Below are 20,039 nucleotides of genomic sequence, written 5' to 3'. Positions count from 1 at the left end.
ATGGTTCCACTAGGTGGAAACATGGCTAAACGCAGTCTGGTATGTACTACACCGGTATAGTGCCAGTTGAATTGATGGAAGTTTTAACCACTAACTAACTAACTAACTTCTTCTGGTTAGATCTTCTGGTGTTAGTGATCATGTGCAGGGTGAAGAAAAGAGTATAGTGAATGAACTGATATGGACCTGCTTGCATGACATGACTTTATAGTCATCACTATTCACGAGTCTCAGATCAGACACAACATCAGAGCCTGACCAGCAGATGTAAAACCTGGTTTATACTCACTCTTGCAGTTGTCAAGGCACTTGGTTGCACGCCTATGAACCTTTTCAACTATACTGTACATACTGTATTTGCTATGCTTTCATTGTATACATTCAAAGGAAGACTCTTCAGGTTTGAGACTCCCACGTCTATCAGGTGACTCTAATGCGACTTTTTTTGGAGTTAAATAGATGTATAACATCCAAGTTATACATCTGTTATAACAGTATGTTTCTGAAACTGCATTCAGTAAACTTCACATTGTTTTCACATCTTCACAGAGTTCCGTGTATGAAGCTGTTGGCATCGTTTTGATTTGAAACATTTTTGGTTCACCCTATTTATTGCGTCTTTTTAATCCTGCTTATGATTTAAAGTTTCACTTTATTTGGGACTTTGTGAGTGCATTTGTTGTATTTATTTATTTATTTCATATTATCATATATTTATCTACATATTCCTCTTCCTCTGGTGTTACCTCGGTCACAGTGATGGTGCGATTTGTGTTCCCTCAGCTTCTTTTTCATGTACGAGCACATCTACAGGCTGCTGCCGTGTCCCTGGGCGTCGTGCACTGTGGGTTTGAAAGATATGCCAAAGAAAAATATAGATGCGAAGTGTGAATGGGTGAACAAATGTAAGTCAATGTCGTGGTAGGGATGTGTCGAAAACAGACACACACAAACCACAGATCCATCCCAAGAAACCACAACACACAGAAACCCTCCTCAAGGTCAACGTTTCATGTGTGTTCCATTTCTCTCTCTCTCTCTCTCTCTCTCTCTCTCCCTCTCTCCCTCTCTCTCTGTCAGGCCTTTTGTGTACCTCCTTCTAAAGAAGCTGTCAAGCTGCACTGTTTAAGGGCTCACAGGAGGGACAAAAAGCATACTATGTTTTGTTTTGTTTGCCTGCTGCACTGTTCGGCTGAATGAGGGAGTGAGTGCAGTGTGAGAGAGTGAGGAAGAGAGAGAGAGGTAAGGAGTGGGGGTAACATGTAATTTACTGTTTGCCCCACTCTACTGTACATTGCTTTAGTTATGCTAATGCTGCTCTTTGTCGGGATGAGGAGATAGCCATCAATCAACTGTCAATTGGTCAATTGGAAGAAAAAAGAAAGAGAGAGAAAGAGAGAGAGGGCCCCTGCTCCCCCCCGTCCTCCTCCTCCTCCTCCTCCTTGTCCTCCTCTTCTTCTCTACTACCTAGCGGACTTTGGGGCCTTGGGAAAGCCCGGCAGCTGGATCTAAATCAGGATCTGGAGTCCAGGTGGAAGGCAGGAGAGTGTGCTGCTGCGGGTTATAAAAACAAAAAAAGCAGCATCCTCTATAGTTTGTTTTTCAACGTCTGTGACAATCAGCCTTTGTTTTGTTGTTTTTGTTGTTGTTGTTTTAAAAGAAGATGACACTTTTCTGTGTAAGAGCCGGCTGGTGTCAGCAGCCCTTTATTATGCTAGCTAATGTCAGTGCTAAGATAAGCTAACAGGCCCATTAGTGCCAGTTCATTTAGCTCGTTAGCCGAAGCCTCGGGGATGATGACATTCATTACATATCATTAGTGCACAATTAGCACGTCTCACTCTGACACCACGGCTTCCAATGTTACACGACACTTTTAATCATGTTTTATGAAATGTTTCTGCCGACGTGACATGATTTATGAGTCTTACGTGTCACGCCGTTCATTACATTAAGCAGCCACAATCATAAAGGCGGCGGCAGGCCGACTCCAGGCCCATGTCAGGATCCCCGCTCTGTCCTTGTGACGGGAAATTAGAGAGTGTGCTCTATTTAAAAAAAATCCAATCAATTCATTTGTCATGTTGTTGCTGCCGTGGCTTTTCATTTCATAGTGATTCAACTCGACATTTCTGCAGCTCGTTGCAGCGCAAAGGTAGATTCTCTAAAGGATTAATCACTTCGTTTTCACAAGATTATACAGGCAGGAAAAGAAATATCCTTCATGATATTAGTTCAGGTGAAATTTGTGGTAGGAGAAGTAGTTTTGTTTGGTGTTTTCAAGTTTGACTGACACAGGGAAACACTGTTCTGTTCATTTTTTTATAATTATATGACATATTTACTTGTAAACTGACAAGTAAAAAAACTAAAATAAACAGAAGTAGTTAATGGCTTAACTTAACTTCATTAAAACCAAAAAGTAACCTTATGTTGTGTTGTACCATATCATATTATATTGTATGACACTGTGTGGGAGCATTTTGTATCTTTATAAAATCATACATCACATTGTGTAATCAAAAAACACTTTAATATTATAATGTAATTACTTCAACCATATATATAAGTGATATTTTCATGGTTTAATGGCATCCTTTAGTGTGTCTTTATAGTTTATCTCTTACGCTCCAAAATGTTTAGATAATAATAATAATAATAAGGTAATGTAAAATAAAAGATGGTTAAATTGATGATAGAGACTATAATAATGTCACTTTAAGTCTTGAGATTACACAGGATATTTCATATTAAGTGCAGAAAATAACGACTTCATCTCACTGTCGTGTGATTTTCAAAAGCGACTGAACTTCATAATTTCACCCAAAAAGTTTTGGTTTTTCAGCTCATTTGAACTCAAGTTGTTGAAGTTTCTGTACACAAAGATCTCAGAGTGTGCCAAGACAGTCCAAACACACACGCACAGGAACAAACAGTGATAGTGTCTTTTTTTTCCCTCTCTATCACACTCACCCACCCACTGATCCCCACACAGACACAGAGAGAGCAGTATTGATTTTGCTGTCTTCAGGCTCTTGAGAGTGTGTGTTCTCGTGTGTGTGTGTGTGTGTGTGTGTATAAAAGGGATTAAGGCCTTCGTTCAGCCGAGATACCATCAGCCATCAACCCTTCTAGTCCGCTTCGGGCTTTCCCGGCTGCCGCATTGTCTATTCTGCTCCGCTATGTGAAAAATGTTGAATATCAACAATGGCTTTCAGTGGTGTATTGTTGAGTTTTTGTATGAACTAATCTTGCCTCAGTGAAAGAGACCTAGGGCTTGGACAAAACGTCTAGAGCCACAGTATTCCTAGCTGGCTCTCCCCTTGAACACTGAGCAGAAGGCTGTGGCTGAAGGAGGCAGAGTAGAGGGGGAAAGGCAGGCAGAGCTGGAGGAGAGGCAGGGAGAAGGAGAGCCGGGGATGGTGCTGGGAGCTCCGAGGCCATGGGGAGGTTTTTGCGGGGATGACCGGCCTGAGGAGGCTGGGGGGGGGAGAGAGTGTGGAGGTGGGGAATGGCGGGGTGAACACGGGGAGCCCGTCTCAGGTGGGAGAAAGGTGAGGGAGACGGAGGCTGAGGGGAGGCCGTGATGTAGCTGTACTGTAGCTGAGAGACGGACGAGGAGGGATAAATGTCATCGAGGCAGAGAAAGAAAAACTGTAGATAATTTACAGAAACTACATGAAACAGAGACAAAAACAGAAGCAGGACAATCAGTCAAGTCCAGCTTTAGGAGTCTGTCCGAGGACGTAATACTGGTGTGGACAGAGGGGGGACGTCCAATCAGGAGACAGCACTGAAGGCCTTGTCATAATGACAACCATGACATCACTGCAAGGTAAGCTGAACTGAAATATTGGCCGAACGATTGACTGACGTGGGAACTGACAGTCTGACAGAGTGACAGAGGACGATTTGATTGGTTGTCTGATATCTCTGTCTCTATACTCTCCTCGAAGCAAACTACTAACCCTAGAAATAATCCAGATGTGTGAGGATTAGGTGAGGGAATAACTCCTCCTGGCTGTGCTGGTGTTTTCATGCAGATTGAGTGTATCTTGTAGTGAGATGCCTGCAGTGCTGCTCAGAGTGAGGTCTGAGTTACAACCTCTCTGTCTCTGTGTGTCTCCTTCCTGTCCTGCTGGGTCTGGCGAGACTCCTGCAGGCAGAGAAAGTGAGATGGAGGTGAAAATGCCGCAGATACTTTCCAGCATTCTCATCCTCTGGTCAAACGTGACTGCTGTCAGATTACGTGTGTCCGTGGAGACGCGCTGCGCTGGCGGTTGGATTCAGGTGTCGCCTGCAGAAATGAAATTTGAACCAGTTTCTGACACAGAGCACGAGAAATGTGTACTTTTCATGCTCTCACCCACACAGCTCACCAGGGTGATGCATAAAGGCACAGTGTGTAGAATGTAGCGTCATTTGTTGAATGTCCGTCACCTCACCTTGTCCTTCCAAGTGAGTTGGAGAACACATTAAGCCTTCATTTAGCATTTAAACTGAAGAAGATGTTTAGTTTGTCCATTGTGTCTAAAATGGTGGCCTCTGTAGAGCTGACCCTGCTACTGGCTTTAATATAAAATGCTTATTCTAGGGTAATAAAAACAACAATTCATACACTTTGATGATTGTACACTAAATATTTTTACCTCATCTGTACACACTGGACCATGAAGGCCAAGAGTAAGTGTATGCCATACATACTGTTCATTTTACAAATTCATTTTAACTGGAAATGATACTTGCACATTTAAAAATTTTAATTCTCAGCTAAAAATAATCTCATATTCACACAGTTTTTATAAGAACTTCACTTTTCTTGGCCTGTTGCATTATTGAGGAATAGCATCTATAAACATCCTGCTTAATAAATTAAGCAGGATTTTGACGACACTGCGATTTGCAGACGCTGAAATGAAATGCATAGAACTTATATGAAAGAGAAATGCAAATGAAAGAAAAATGAAAAGTGCAATTAGCCAAAGCACCTACCACTGAGAAAATATTGAGTTCTTGAAGCAACGCCATTATCGCCAACTTTAAAATGCAGCAATGTCAGCTACAGACTTTTCACAGGAGGCAGATAAAGTGACTCTAATTATTGTAATTGTTTTGTTATTTCTTTCATTTCTCACAAATGCCGGTCAAAATTCCTCCCCACTCGTACCACCAGAGGAAGCTCAGGTACTACCGGTGATGTACTTACCAGAGTTTGAGAACCATGGGCCTAGATTAATTGCCTATGGGGAAAAATATATACCTTTCCTAATATGTATTCGTTTTTTTAAGATCAGTGAATCAGACTCCACCTTTGTTGCCACCTTTCATACACAACAAGGAAGAACCACAACCATCAGCCTTCACCTCACTCATCAACACATGAGATTAACACTAACTAAACATAAAACAGAGATGAGGAAAATGAGCAAGTGAGGAAACACGACTATGGATCACACAGGAAACACAGCAGACGAAAACAAAACGTGTGTAATTATGAGCTTAAGTTATTAAGAACAACTTTAAATCTATACTTTTTTGTAAATCACATATTTGTCTTTGCTATATACTTTCATAGACACAAACCCTTGCCATCTTTGGCTTGTGTGGGGCTCTGTAGTGTGTGTGTGTGTGTGTGTGTGTGGCAGTTTGAGGTCAGTGCCACGGAAACCTGGAATTGAGAGATGGTTGGCTTAACCCCTCACCCTCAGCGCACACACACACACTCACACACACACGTTTACATCAGTGCAGTCTAATCGGTGGCCCCTGGTGATTTGTCCTCTCAGCTTGAAGCCCTGTCATTCCTCCCTGCTCTCCTCACAATTACAGCCCTGAACTGAACTAGAAAATCTGCTCCAATCTAGCAATTAGTCCTGAGGCCACTGGCTGTGTGCGCGTGTGTCACAGTGTGTGTCAGTGTGTTCCAGTGCTTCTGAGGACTTGCAACAGTTCAGAATGAAGCTGGTGACAGCTAAATAGCGATGTTTTGCTTCTGACATTGAATTTACCTTCGTGTAATTATTGTAAACAAATTAGTTGATGGTGGAGATGATTGTTGGCCTGGCACCACAGATAGTGTTTCTCAAAATTAAGATTGCATTTATCCCGATGCCCTTGAGGAGAAGCTGCATCTCAGGCTTTTCTCCTTCCTCAGTGTTGAACAGTCTGGCCGATATATACATGTATTTTTTTATTTAAATCCAACAGAAACTGACGCTCTGTTTACATGTGGAGAAGGGGACCTCACATTTTTGTGCTGTAACGTGATGCAAGAGCAATGCTCAAGACCAAGTGTAGATTTTGTTCAGTTCCTGTTGTTCCTAACAGCTACATCAGTAGACTCAATAAAAGACAAACAAAGTTTAACTTCAACTCTCTCTACGTTGGGCAACTAGACAACTGGATACATGCGGAGTAGAAATTCGATTTATTGACCATGTACGTCTAACTCTGCCTCCGTAGGTGGTGCTGTATCGCTCTATAAGCTAGTGCAATTGAATCAGTGTCCTGTTGACCTTTTATCTTTTAAGGTCATCTCTTCATCAGTCCAAAAGTGTGTTGTCTCCACAGCTTCCGCTCTAGTCGGTGCCATCGTGTTGTTTGTTCTTATTCCAGGCAACAGAACTGAAGTTTGTACTATGTCGTCTTCTTCTAATTCCGTGTCAAAGACAGGGGAGGACATTTTGGTGCATGGGCTGAACACAAAGTCTGACTCCAGACCGTTTAAGTGAACACATGTAGGAGTAATCAGACTTTGAATGAAATTGTCCAGGTATGTTAGTCCGACCAACATGACCCTCAGATAACCCAACTATTGTCTTAGTCTGACTATAATCGGACTTTTAACATGCATGTAAACACACTGACTGTTGAGTGTGGATGTCATCACTGCGGTAAGGTGTGTTCTTCTCAGATTATCTTAGATCTTATCAAATAAGTGGAAATATGTCAGTTTAAACTCACAAATCATGCATCCTTGTTTTCTGTGTGGGGGGGCTGCCATAGGTTAGCATTGTAAATGAACAGATTCTGATGAATTGTAGGTGTAATTGACGAATATTTCAGTTTATAGGAAGTTTGATTGATTGAAGATGACCGTACACAACATTGCTCACTAATGGCAGCATCGATGTTATCAAGGCTTAAGAGTTTCTGTGGTGACACAGTGTCCCACTTGTGCACACGAGCAGTAACGTGGGAAATGATTTCATGTCTAACGGTCGACCTCTGAACTTTTAGCAGTCCGGTGTGTGATCTCACGTTTTTTTTGACATTATAGTCCTCTTTTTCCTTCTCCCGGCTTCTCTCGTCTGAGCCGATGTTGGATCTCTGTTTGGGTTTTAGACTCGTGAGAGAAGAACATAGAAAGTACAACTCGCATGCCAAATGACCTGTTCTAATCGGTACACCACATGACCTGCCCTGTTGGTGACCGGGCCGTAAGGCTGCAAATGAAAGACAGCTTTTGACTTAACGGGTTTACAGGAATCTGATGGAAAGTCCTTTCAAAAGTAGCAAATCCAAATCAAAGTGTGAGGATTGGAGGATGGAGTGAGTGGGGAAGAAGAGGAGTGTGGCGTGGTCAGCGGGGGAGGTGGGAAGGGTTTTTTTCCGTGGCCAGGGGGAGACACAGGCCTGACTGGGCAGCGACAGAGACGCTTAGTGCCGCCTGGCTTCCTCCTAAAGACTCGGCCTCTTTTTTTCCACATGCATCACGCTCTGCATCTCCTCTCTCTCCACCACCACCACTCTCTCCTTCACTCTCCTCTCTCCCGCTTTTGTCCCTTCCCTCCTTCACCCTCCGGTTCCTCTCGCTTGCTCTCTTTTTCTTGCTCCACTCCTCCATTTCTCTCACTTCCTTATCCCCCCCCCCGTCCTCCACGTCTGGGCCATTACAGACACTCAGCAGAGAGTTGAGAGGTGGGGGTGCGAGGCTGCGGTGGTGGGATGGGAGATTGAGGAGGGACAAAAGGCAGCGGTTTGATGAGAGTGGCTGGGTTTTGAAAAGAAGCCGGGGCGGCTTCTTAATGCAGCAAGTGGACGGACAGACTCGGGAGAGACAGACGGATGGCGAACCTCGGCCCTTTATCCTCGTCCTTTAGCCGATGCCTGTTTTGGCCCCCTCCAAAAAAAAAGCACATCATCCGCCTTGTGCCCTTCCTGCTACGCCTGATGTTTTATCAAACACATTAAGACGTGATGAAGGGATAGGTGGAGGGAGGAGTAAGAAAGGATCAGCTGAGGGCCAGGCACTGATGGAGAGGCCAGAGAGAGGGAGAAAACTGTCCTGCTCTCTAAAGAGGAAGCCAGGCAAACACGTGGAGGGGGTAAAAGAGTGCGTGCCTGCATTTCTTTTGAGAGGTTGCATCTCTTTTATTGAGACATTACACACATTAGTGTTGCATCTCGTGCGTGTGTGCGTCGTGTGACGGGAGAAGAATATTGGCAGTGAAGTGCTGCTCATAAACTCCCCTGCCGCAACGTGATCAAACTCATATCTCGTTATCTTAATGGTATTTTTGGTCACAAACATAAAGCTTGTTTTTTTAATTTGTTGACTGTTTTTCTCGCAGTTAAGACATGAATATAAAGTCATTTTACAAATCCACAGCTCTCTGTTAACACCGCGGTGTGTGACACTACATCAAGGACAAACAGCACGCGTCTTCAAAGGCATCAATAGCGAACATTCAGCGGCGTTACTTCACTCAGATGTGACGGGGTCTTCAGATGATATTTTTCTGCCTGCGTTTGTTTACTTGTGCCGGCTGCCTCTCTTTGTTGTGGGTGGTGTAGGAGTGGTTATTGAGGGATTTGGCTCTGAGAGCTAAGCCCGTCTGCGGTTCCGATATCAGCCGGACTCCGATCAAATGCAACAAGCTCTAAATCCGCGACAATCAGCGAGGCATTATTTTATCAATGAGGAGAGACTTCACAGCCACCGTGGGGATTTTTCCCGAGATTTCTGGGGAGTGAACACAAACTTGTTGGCACTTTTGTATTTGTGCCCCCCCAAAAATGAAAGACGTTGTACTACAAGTAATTTTGTAGATCTGCGTTTTTAATCTGAATACAGTGGTTGAAATGACAATAAACAAGCACTAATCAGTAGTGAATAATTAGGTACACTTTTGTGTTGTGTGAATGTATTTATCTCATGCGTCCTGTTAATTGTTTTAAATGTATTATTCAATCAATCCTTCCAGAGAGAGAGAGAGAGAATCTTTTTCTCAGTGTACGACAACACATTAGATATTATTCAACATTCACCCACAGCGTTTGTCTGCATAGCTTTGGTCGGAACTTTTTATTAGTAGCTATTGGATCACTATTTTGTTACCTAACGTCATCAATGTATACTATTATTATTATATAAAGCATCCACTAAATCTATTAAATCAGTGTTTACCAAACTATATTATGTAAATTGTGACAGGAGCAAATTTGTGCCTAATTTAACATTTACTGTAAAACCTATACTGGAAAAAGCTATTATGTTTTGGGACCCTCCGGTGACCCACCTGTGGGTCCTGACCCAGTCTTTGGGAAACACTGCTTTAAATAATTTGTGAGTTAAATCTGTTAAATCATCAGTTTGAGTTCAGTTTCCACAGTTTCACGAGCACTGTTTTCAGTCCCTGTAGAGGCTAAAGTGAAAAGAACAGTGAAAATGTCGACTTCTAACTGCCGATACTTGCACGAATAATGGACTGTTCACTTGTATTTTATTGTTTTATGGTTTGTTTTTAGGTCTAATGTTTTTCATACTTTATTTGTTATTGAAAGCACTTTGTTTCAGCTGTGTTTGCTTTCAAAGTGCTTTATAAATAAAGTTGAGCTGGATTGGACTGGATACTGACTCTGACGCTGAGCTTGTGTCATTCAAAGTTATCAGAGGTGTCACATATTCCTAATTGAATGTGTTGTTGTTGGATCCTTAAACAAAAGACTCGTCCTTCAAAGACTGCATTTTGCGAGGTCTTTTTTTTGTTGGTAGTTGAGTGGTCACAACAGCATTATTGTTTCCTTTTGTGTATTTATCGTAGTCTTCACAGCTAGAGTCATAGACGGAGAGAGAGCCAACCATTGACACAGTTCTATAGCAGCTTATTTGTGCCGTTTGTGGCTGTTCCGTGACAACACGCACTCACTATCTGTGTCTTTTTCTATGAAATCTAACAATCCGTGTTTGTTTTTCATATCTTGATTTAAAAAAAAGAAACTGAGTCTACAGTTATGTCGTGTGTTGCAGAGAGTTAGACCACAGTACATGTGCATATTATTGGCACAAGCATGGATAGACTGTCAAACAAAAGGTTGGGAGAGATGAGAGAGAGAGAGAGGATGGGTTTATTGCACAACAATGGGTTTTAAGGCTTAGACTGATCTGCAGCATACCTACAACAACGGCCAAGCACACACACACACACACACACACACACACACACACAGATGCAGGCATACAAGTTGTGTCCCCAATTAACCTGTAAAAGTGCCAACAAGTTGCACACATGCACACAATATACCCAGATTCTGTTCTCCCTCTTCCAAGTCCAGCCAAGTCCACCTACTGTACACACACACACATTCTCACGCAGCGTTCTTACCGAGGACATTCATAGACATACAGTAATGCATTCCCTCCTAAATCAAGGCTTTAACTTCAAAAAAGTCCTTTAAAGTTGTGAGAACCAGACAAAATGTCTCTGTTTTGTACATTTGTTTGGTCCTCACAAGGACCCACATACAACACACACACACACACACACACACAGGTTTGTACCATGACTGTGCTGTTATCCCTAACCTTAACCAACTTTAACTTTCACCTTAACCTAACCACAATTCAAATCCTAGCCTTGAACTTTATTTAACAGTTCCTCAGAAATGAGGTTCTGTCTCATTAAGGACCAGGTTTTTGGTCTCCACGAGGTGTTTTTTTTCCCCCAGAAACCACACACACACACACACATGCGCAAAATGGCCAACAGCCTAAACCCACTGATGCCCAGAGTCCAGCTCTCCATTTAACATGGACACACACACACACACGTGTAAAATGTGACCACACAGCTTAGCCTCCCATACTGTGTGTGAGTGTGTGAGTGTGTGTGTGTGTGTGTGTGCTCACAGCGGTCAGTACTGAGGCCTCTCGCTGCGGTTGGGGAGTGTGGATGGAGGGATGAGGGAGAGGCATAGGCAGAGTGAGAGAGTGAAAGAGGATTAGAGTGATATGGAGACAAAGGACAACAATAGTTTGTCACATTTTGTCAGAGCGGATTTTATGGGAAAGCTCATTTGGAGTCTGCCACCAACAAACAACGATCGGAAATATGGGATTTATTACTAAATCACTTTCAGAGAATTTGCATGAAGTTCAACAAAGCCTAAGAGTGTGTGCGTGTGTGTGTGTGATACTTTCTAAGTGTGTGTGTGTGTTTGAGAGAGAGGAACTTGTCTTAACACACGCACACAATCAATAAAAAACATGTTACTTCACATGTTACTTCACTAATATATTCACTAACTCCAGTTTGCTCTAATTACTGCTCTTGAGAGCTTGATCTTGTGTTTGTACGTTATCACATCTCGCCACTTTAAATGGCAGCTTTCTGTCAACAGATCTTTAGCTACAGCGTGTCAACATGTGTCGCGTGTCACACGACAAGTGCTGGAAATGACACGCGGCATCTGTCGAAATTAGGAGCAGGAGACGACACACAGAGAAAAGCTCCCCTCGTGGGGTTGCTCAAGTTGTATTAATATGAGAGTGTATGTTGTACAGTAGGCAGAGTGATCAATAATCCAATTAACAGCCTTTCTGAACCTCAGCTTCACGGCTAACCCTGCAGTGTGATGGGAGACTCTGACCTTTGACATGACAGTTCAGAGGGAAAGCTGCCGTGCAACAACAACAAGCCCTTGCTTCAAAGAAACCTAAAAGCAACTTGTCTGACTGAAAGACTGTCTCGAATCATCGGTCACGTTTGAGACGGTTGCGTCTGTCAGTGATCATCTGATGAGACGAGCGACGATCTCAAACAAATTCTGATTTACTGATCCATTTCATTATCTATTTTATCTGTTACTATTTCTCTTTTACCTCCTATTCAGATCACACGTTAGTATTTTAGCCTCCGGTGTTTTCCCTTCGCAGCTGTTCCATGATAGCGTCTCCTCCTTTCCTCTCTTCTTTCCCTCACTTTTTCACTTTGTAATACCAGCCTTTTGACGGCTGAAGCGGTCGTTGGTTGGTTGAGTGAGTGTGCGGGAGCCGATGTGTTGCTTTCTTTGATTATGTTTTTATCCCGTGAAGCACTTTGAGTTGCTTTGCCTCGCATGAAAATGCCACGTAAATAAAGTTTGATTGATTGATTAATCACCTCTTTTCGCAGGGAACAGTTTAAATAATGCCATTACCTGGATTTAGATCCACACACAGCACATGAGCCACTTTTTCTTTGGTACATAACTTCACTTCCCATTCAATCCCATTGAAAACCATCCTGAGATACATTGCTACATGGGAGAGCTGCATTTGAGGTTTATTTCTTTAAACTTTGTCACCTACTGTACTAGTTCATAAACATGGGGAGTTTATTGGTTGTCCTGTTAAATGAAATTAACCAAAAGAACCCCAGGGAGTGTCATTGTCATTTTACCTGCTCAACAAAAGCATCACTGTGGCGTCTCGTCCTTTGGGATTCAAGCTATTTTGATCCACAGTGTTAGTTTTACTGAAAATGTGAACGGACCAGCACAAGCAGCAGCAGCAGGGGGAGCAGGAGGAGGAGGAGGAGGAGGAGGAGGAGCAGGAGGAGGAGGTTTCAGATTCAAACAGTGTGAGAGCGGAAACAGCAGGATCGGTTTGAAGTGAATGAAATGATTTAATGTTTCGGAGTCACTCTCGCCCCCAGGGAATGGAAAGATATTGGCTCCTAATTGACACCAGGTCAACTGCCTCCCTCTCTCTCTCACACACACACACACACACACACACACACACACACACACACACACACACACACACACACACACACACACACACACACACACACACACACAGACAGACACACACACTGCTTACTGTTTCACACTGTTTCTGTTACAGCTGTCTTTTTCTCCCTCTTGCCCAACACACACACACACACACACACACACACACACACACACACACACACACACACACGCACACACATCACCGTCCTTCCAGTAGCCAGACCAGTCCAGTGCAGACCAGTGTGGGACAAACAAAGGCCTGTGCCGTCTGACCATAAATGATGGATGACCACCAGTCCCATATTTTACAGGGAATTCACAGGAGTTGATCTGTTGCCCCGGCCGAGCGACAAGTCAATGGCCTCCTATCAGAAACTCCCAACATCTCTGACATGACATGCTTTCCAATTTCCCGAGGCAAAAGAGAGAAAATGTTTTATGATTTTATTAGGACTTGAATGTCGGCCACTGTCACAGCGTCGGTTAATGGCAGCTGAATGTGATTAGCAGGGAGTGGAATGTTTTATTAGCACCAGTGTTAGCTGATTGACAGAACCCCAGTGTTATTAGTGTTCTCATTTGTGAGAAGTGGAGACATATTTTGGTTTGTGCTCTTGCTTTAACCAGTGTGTTATAACAGGAGTGCGACTAGCATTATACTTGAAATGAATTTAAAATTCGGGATCTTAATGGACAAGTTATCAGGTCATGCTCACCAACTTCTACTTCCATGGAGTGCAACTTTTTCCTCATTCATGCACATGCTTACAGTGACATTCATGCTTAAACAAGGGTCCAGGTCAGTCTATGTCCTGTCTCATATTCTGTTCCATTAGTGAATTTACCCTCATTATTCAGTGTCCTCTTTTTCATTTCTTTTGCCCATAACAAGAGTTTGCCACCAACTGGACCGGACAATGTTAGTCCGATTCTAGTCAGACTAAGACAGTAGTTTGGTTTTCTGAGTGTCATGTAAACATGTTTGTTCGAGTAAACCGAGTTAGATGGACATATCTATATAATTAAATTCAAAGTCTGATTAATCCTGCATGTTTACACTTAAGCGGACACCAAAGTTTCCTCCCAGAATCTCTGATGCAGAAGCATAAGGAAGCGACGTATAAACTGCAGTAATAATACCATGGCATCAACTAGAGCAAAAGACCAATCTCAAAAGATCTCATGTGAGAAAAGTCAACAGGAAACTGACACTGATACAGCGCCACCTATGGAGGGGAGACAAATGTCACTTCCACATGTACACTTTTGACTCAGACTAAGCTGTGCATGTAAATGTACTGAGTGAGGATGCACACATTAGTTTCTGCACACCTGCGTACACGGAAAATTTGAACCGGCCCTAAGACTGATTCATTCTCTCTGTATCTGAGAGTTAACAGAAGTACAGTATGTTAACAGAGACACTTGCGTCACCACCTCGCACCAGTGCCGTGTTTTCCTTGTCTCTGGTTCTATCCTCACTGGAATGGAATCAAGAACAAATGTGTGGACTGAAACTCGCCCTCATTTTTAGCATGAATGTACACACAAGCACAAGCAGAATGCCTAAGCCACTCTGGAATGTGGTGTTACATGATAAATGGTCCCCTCAGATGTATAGGAACACTAACAAGTCCTACGTGTCTCTGGGGTTGACACCAATTTATATCAAATAATTGTTCGCACTGTTTTGACATTGTCCTGCCATTCAACAAACCTCATACACAGTATTTTTCTTGAGTCGAGACATTTTGAGCTTCCTTCTTTGATCTTCCTCTTCTGCTCTGCACTGAGCTCCAGAGTTGTACACATTAAAACTTAGAGGTGACCAGCTTCCGCAAATTGCAGTTCAAATCGTGTTCAGCTCAAAGGCTGATGACTTCGAATCACATTTGCACTTTATCATTTTAAGCCAACACCCTGGCGACCTTGTTTGTGGAAGACTCTGCTTCTTGTAACCTTCAGCCGCCGCAGAGCTACTGTATGTGTTGCCAAACACACACACACACACACAAACTCTGAAGTTAAGAGGCCCACATATGGAAGCCGTGACACGCAGAGAAAGGCGTGCAGGTGTCAGAGGCGATGCCACCAGATGAACAGCTCCCTCCATGACATCCTCAACCCCTCCGTTTTATAACATGAGGCAAGAAAACACGTTTCGCACATCTGAACAGCGCCGCGATGACATCTAATCAGATGCCGGAGGAGAAAACACACTGATTCCCCCCGGCTGTATTGTCACTAAATGCCGCTTCTCTCTATGGACTGTAAATGATTTAATTTGAGCGCCAGATGTGGCGTTTAAAATCTGCTAGTGCTCGTTGAGAGCGACGGAGGGAGGAAGAGAGCGGGAGAGACGGGGAGGGGAAGGAGAACGAGGAAATGACAGGAAGGAGAGAAATAGCTTGGCAGACCGACAGCCAACAGCAGCCCGGGCACTTGACAGAGCTCTCGAACGCCACTGTGTGTGTGTGTCAGTGTGTGTGTGTGTGTGTGTGTTTTCCACTCGTGTATCATGACAGCTGAATGAAAATCAATCTGCTTCTACATCTGCCATCTTGAGTGTCGGGGAGCACAGATGGGCCTTCCCTGTCACACTGAGCTTTCTGGCAGTCGACCAACTCAAGTCTTCCCACCTCTTCTTTCTCCTCTCCTCTCCTCTCCTCTCCTCTCCTCCTCTCCTCTCCTCTCCTCTCCTCTCCTCTCCTCTCCTCTCCTCAATAATCAGATGCCCTGACACTGAAGAGGAGAGTTTTATCCTACGTCGACGTCTCCAAGTCACTGTGACGGCAGATGTTTTCGGGCCTTTTCGAAGCCGCAATCTGGGCTCTAATCACCCTCATTGACGGCGGCGAGGGCCCCCGTCGCAGCTCTGAATGGCAAATTAAAGCGTTTTTAGATAATGTGGGTAATTGGCTAAATCGTTCATAAGCCCGGAGATCACACTTTTAATCTGCAGCCTAACATGTCGGATCATGAAACGGATACCGATCGCGTCCATGCGACGAGTTTCCTCCGTTCCCATTTTGGTTTCCTTTCCATCGTGCTTTACAGTATGTTTGATGCGTCGTGATTTGCCCATCAGATTAACAAACGCTAATCGTCCTTGCCACTGGAGTTTGTCTCCGTGTCAGGCTCTCTCCTCTCTCTCGTGTCTCATCTCCCAAGCCCATCTCATCTCTGGTATTAACTCCATTAGCCTGGTAATTGGCTCTTAAAGCAGCCTCCACAGACTCCCAAGGCCACTTAATGTCCATCTCCGTCCCTCCCTTCTCCTCTCTGCTCGCCAGTCGATCATCTACCTTCCTCGATAAATAGCATTAACTAGTCCTGCATAGAAATCTGTGGCCATATTAGTGTTATCCTTCCCCCTCAGCCCATCGCCGGCCTTATGAGTCTCGATCATTGAAGATGATATGGCTAAGTGGATATTTTTTCACTCCAAAGTGGGGCACCAAACTGTTACAGATGAATATGTAAATTCCGCGTATGGAAATCTCCCTCCATTTTGTAACTGAGCCTGAAAAAATGAATCTATATTTAAACGATGTGGATGTGAAAATTCAGCTCATCACAGCCTCTTCCCCACCGACCTGGGCCTCGCTTTTCATTTCCAAATAGAAGATAAAATAAAATGTGAAGGTGTTTCTCACTCTCGTGTGGGAAATTGAGACTCTTGAGGCAAAGGTGAAGAGTTTTCTTCTGCAATTCTTTATCTTTACCAGGGTAGGTGTCCGCTTAAGGAGGCCCCAAAATGCACAGCTCTCTGGAGTTTTGTCACATTTAATTTGCTTGAAATCTATAGGACGCTCTAACTTTACTTTTAATCTTTTAGACAGACAGAGACAGAAATCTGTATCAAAAAAGAAGTTTGCAGAACATCTAATTTGTGGAACTTCTAATAACTTATTGCTTCATTTTCTTCACATTTGTCGAGAGATCTTAAACTAAAATTTAAAAGTATAATCAAATTAAAAATAACAATTCTTAACTTATTATTGTTACAGTTTAAATGCCTGCAACATTTAAGAATTCTTCCACAGGGAAATGTGGCTAAATAAAATTGCAAAGCTTCATATGTTACATGTTTGACTGTCAGAAGTTGAGCTACTGCATCCGTGCCGACGGTCGTTTGACTTTCTGTTTGAATACTTTCCTTTTCAAACGTGGAAACTCAAACCTTGGGCTGGATTGACCCTGCTGCGCCTGCCGCTGCTGCTGCGGTTATTGTTTCGATGAGAGCATCAGCTCCTCCACACTGATGGATGACAACAACAACGACAGCAGCAGCAACAACAGGCCGCATCCCATCACTTAGCGCGCGTTAGATACCAAGGCTACTCTGCAGAAACATCTCTCAGGTTGTTTACACTCTCTGATGATTCTCTTAATCCCTCGGATTCCTCCGCATCTCCCGGACTGCGCGTGTATATGTGGATGTTTTGTTGTTTTTAACGCGATGCCTCTTTGTCTGTCTTACGAAAGCCCCGGTGTCTCATCTGACTGATTTTAAGAAACAGAATAATTAGGCAGCGATAGATAGAGAGGAGGCTTGCTGGTGTGAAAACGTAGCCGCCACCTCCCTTCAACCCCACCCCACGAGAGAGACAAATCAATCAATAACCTACTGATTTATTTCACGTCCTTATCGTCTAATTTAATTGCTGGCTCTTTTGTATCTGTGGAGTCGTGGGGGGAGGATGTGGTGGCTGTTGGAGGGGGGAGATAAATAAGGCGAAGACGTTGCAGAGTGGGAGACGGAGAGGAGCGGCAAGTTTTTTTTTTTTGTTTGTTTTGTTATGTTGTCGTCGTTTTTTTGCGAGGAGGCGAAAAGAGCCCGGGCGTTGTTGGGCAGCCTCTGCAGTGGATTGAAGTGTATTTACTGCTGCAACACTGCCTCCACTGGTTTACAGCTCTACAAGACGCAAACACACACTCACACACTCGCACACACACACACAGGAGCAGGCAAAAGCAATCCTTCCACAAATTATCAGAGAGACCAAATTTAATTAGCAATATAAATGCCAGGCGGTGTACATTATGTGCAATTGTCTTGCTATCTTTCCAGAAATTAGTCTTTTAAAATGAATTTGCTGTATTAATCATCTCCTCAAATAATTTTTGATCACTGAATTAATAGATTTGCGTTTGGGGGGCTGTGTGTGTGTGTTTTTTTTTCCTTTTTTTTTTTTTTAGGTGTTCATTGACATAGGTGATTGCCTCTTAATTATGACAGCGTCCTCCTCCTATCCGCGCCTATTAATTCCTGTGTTGTGGCGTCGCTGCAGCCTGCTGCCTGGCCCTGTATCTACTAATTACTTCTCTAATTGAATTTGCTCTCTGTTGCCAGGCTGTTTTTTAAGTGGCTGTTTGTTGCCGGGCCTCATTGTGTCTTTGTGTGACAGCTAGCTGCTCGCTGCCGCGCTGATGGGAACAGGATGCGCTCTCTGTATTCATGTATCTCCCTCTGTATAGTTGCCTATACCTCCCAGACCTATGTGGCGTTGCCAGTGTAAATAAAGGAGGGAAATTAATTAATGGGAGCCAGCGGAAACAATTACAAGCCCCTCCCCCAGCCGCTGCTGTCCATCATTGGTTCAAGTCTCCGTAGGATTTGTTGTGACTAAGAAGCCGCCACTTTACGACCACCAGTGTAAGATGGCACGTCTTTGGCAGGAGGATAAATGGCAGATACAGGCGAGTTCTTTAGCTCCTTTACCATTAATACACCATGGGCTGCTTCACTCAGCCGTGACCTGAAGTTGGACAATACGCAACATGGTGCGATGGCATAAACAGCACTCAATATAATAACTTTGGAGTGTGCTGAATTTCCATTACTGGAATAATTGACAAAATGTTGCGTGGGTGATTTGAAAATTCTCTCTCCATCTTGCCAGCGTACAGGCCCAGTCATTTAATTTTGAAGTGCCATATAAGGGAGAGTCTGCATCTTTCCACTTATTCCAGGCACTCCACACACGCACACACAAAAACATCCTTAGCAACATTTTTAAGGAACAAAAGTAATGTTTTTAAGTGAGTTGATGAAGGTTTTTTTTAGAAGATGTGCACAAACATGGACTGATGCCAGACGACCATGGATAAAAAATAGATTTTAAAGCATATTTATATATATATATATATATATATATATATATATATGTGTGTATATGTGTGTATATATATATATATATATATATATATATATATATATATATATATATATATATATATACATATATACCATGCCTATATATACTATATAGTTTTATATAAAAGTGCATTTGCGTCCTGTGATATTACTGAAAAAAATCAAAATGACACTAATTGTCGCACTGTAGTGTAGATTTGTACAGAGCTGTTGGTGAGCTGCGTTTGTTTTTATCAAATCCTCAACAACCTGCTCCCATGAATCCTTACAAACTGGACTCAACTTTATCCGTACAGTACAAACACAACATATGGTGGTATTTCAATCATCATCATGACGAAGCAAATGAATATTAAGCCTAATCTCAGTATCGGTGATTGCATGATTGGTAGTCTCATTTTTAATCTTACAGCATATTTTTATGCCTCAGTATGATTATTGTGAAGATTTTCTGACCTACAGTTACCTACAGTTATTGTTTGAAACTCTCGGCTCCTCTTTAGTTTCACTGAGTCTCAGGCACAAACAATAAATTCTGTATCTGTGAGACAGTGAAGGCTGTTTTTTTCTGCGCTGTCCTTGGACGACGTCTGTTAATGGAGAGCCGAGGCTATTTCACCACATTCGGCTCCTTTCTGACGTGTTTTTGTCTATTTTAGCATGAATCATATGAGGTAACTACAGGTCAGCGTGGTATTCATAAGAATTTACATTCAGAAACTATGTGAACTTTGCCTCGGGGGATTTATTGAGTCGGTGGATGGAACGATGGAATGTTTACCACAATCACAGCAGCTCAAGAACTTCAAAATCCAAGGAGCTGGTCACAGACTTTGCAAAGTCAAGACCTCGCCCTCGACCAGTCCAGATTGCGGAGGTT

At 43.1% G+C, this 20,039-nt stretch overlaps 1 long non-coding RNA gene across 3 annotated transcripts in view; it reads left to right on the top strand.

Annotated features, from left to right (window-relative positions):
- LOC122780759 overlaps positions 1-20,039 on the top strand; it is a 153,728-nt gene that overhangs the window by 69,216 nt on the left and 64,473 nt on the right. The window contains exon 1 of one of the 3 annotated variants that reach the window (XR_006361730.1): positions 3,516-3,835. The exons of the other annotated variants lie outside the window; for them this stretch is intronic. This is a non-coding gene — a long non-coding RNA (uncharacterized LOC122780759). Of the gene's footprint in view, positions 1-3,515; positions 3,836-20,039 lie in introns of those variants that run through there. 3 annotated transcript variants of the gene reach the window in all.

This window comes from Solea senegalensis, linkage group LG14 (assembly GCF_019176455.1).
Source record: "Solea senegalensis isolate Sse05_10M linkage group LG14, IFAPA_SoseM_1, whole genome shotgun sequence".
In the NCBI taxonomy this organism is placed as follows: domain Eukaryota; kingdom Metazoa; phylum Chordata; class Actinopteri; order Pleuronectiformes; family Soleidae; genus Solea; species Solea senegalensis.
This window is presented reverse-complemented; position numbering and strand designations above follow the sequence as displayed.